A 1,765-nucleotide genomic window follows, 5' to 3' on the forward strand; every position below is an offset into this window, starting at 1 on the left:
CCCAGCCTGCCCCCGCTGCGCCGCGGCCCGCCCTTCCCCCCCCCCCCCCCCCCCCAGGATCAACTCCCGATACTCCAGTCGTTAAACCTGATGATTAAGGAGCAGCTGCAGCCAGCATCCAGAGCGCTATGCGCGTCGACCTCAAAGTTCCATGGCTTGACGAGAGCTACCGGGATGCCTAGCCACACATGTGGATCCGTTTTCGCTCTCGGCATGGCTGGCTAGATGCATTATCGAACTTGCATCACGTGAGCAAGACCAGCTTCCCCGGCAGCTGCAACACATGCGTGACAACCCACGTTCGCCTTGTGCCAGATCTCTACGCAATTTACAGTACCGACACGCATTGCGCATAGAGGAGGCATTCAGTCTCTGCGATAATGCCGCGACATGAAACTCCTGACGTGCTGTGTCGCAAAAACGAGCACTACTTGCTGCACGTGACTTGGCTATCACCTTAGACAGCGTGAACGCTACAGCTCCTGTGCCAGCAAGACCCTCTCATATATCGGCGTTCCATGCTGCCCTGTGGCTACATTTCCTGCGATCGCGTGCGGAGGCGAATACGTCGAAATGCAGTGCTATGCGTCAGCGAGCTACTGCTTAAACGTAAGATACACATCATTGCTACAACGTCCTTGTAGAAGAGTACAGCGCCCATCTTCGCTGTCTTCCAACCCACGCACACTGCGACTCTTTCGTGGTGTACCGCTGTCCTTGCACAATTCGCTACCCTCTGCTGATTCTGGTTGTAAGGGGCAAGTTACGCGCCTCGCGCGAGAGAGAACAGCGCTGCATTGTCGTGAAATACTCCACTGCAAGGAGAAAATCAACGCATCTAATGCACTACCTTGCTGAATTTCCGGCAGCGGAGCTTGCCGAAAGCCATGCAGCCGCTCCACAGAAACCGACAGATATCCTTTGAGTAGAGCCGCGGGCGCTGGCGGCTGCATCGCTAGCGTGTCGTGCAGCACGGGAGTGCATGAACTCAGCTGCCGAGGCAGCCCAAAGTGTTCGCCTCCTTGCTTTGCTTTCAGGTAATGAGAAAGGCCGGTGCCATATAGTTTTTGTCGCAGTGCACGGCTGACTCCGCTTCCTCTGTGAGGATCAAACGGACTTAGACAGGGACGCTTATGGAATGATCCTGGGCGCCGCACACGAGTGTTCTCTTGCTAACGATTTACTGCTGGGTCTGCTACAGGAAAACCCACAGCAGAGAAGGTCATTTAGTCTTGTGTGATCTGCAACGCTGCAGATGCCCACTTTCGAGTGGGACATGACCAAGGTATGCCCCATTGCCGCACAGAGCCGCTTGTATCCTCGGCACATGTGCTGCAGTGAAATGTACGGTAAACGTGGATTCAGCGTACGTTCAACTAACGGCAGCTGCGGTTTGCTCGCCGGTAAAGGACCCTCCCACACTTGGAGGCGTTGACGCATACGAGTACGTAACCATGCTTCGCACATTTGCGCTCCCCGCGGCGTCAGATGCTCTGACAGCTTTACACGACTTGATCAAAGAGGTTGGGGAGAATAGGTGCAGCTCTGGTGCTCACCCTCCAGTGTAATCTGTGACAACCGCGTGTAGTGGTGGAAGATATTTTGTGTGCGATTCACTCGCTTGTCATGAGAGCAGAGGAGCGATGCGACAAAAGGGTTAGGGTTAGGGTTAGGGTTAGGGTTAGGGTTTTTCTCTCCACTGATTCCTTGCACAGCGACACCCTCTCCAACAGGACGGGGGCGTGACGGTGTACTGGTGTACTGG

This window comes from Leishmania donovani, chromosome 13, assembly GCF_000227135.1.
Source record: "Leishmania donovani BPK282A1 complete genome, chromosome 13".
NCBI lineage: Eukaryota > Euglenozoa > Kinetoplastea > Trypanosomatida > Trypanosomatidae > Leishmania > Leishmania donovani.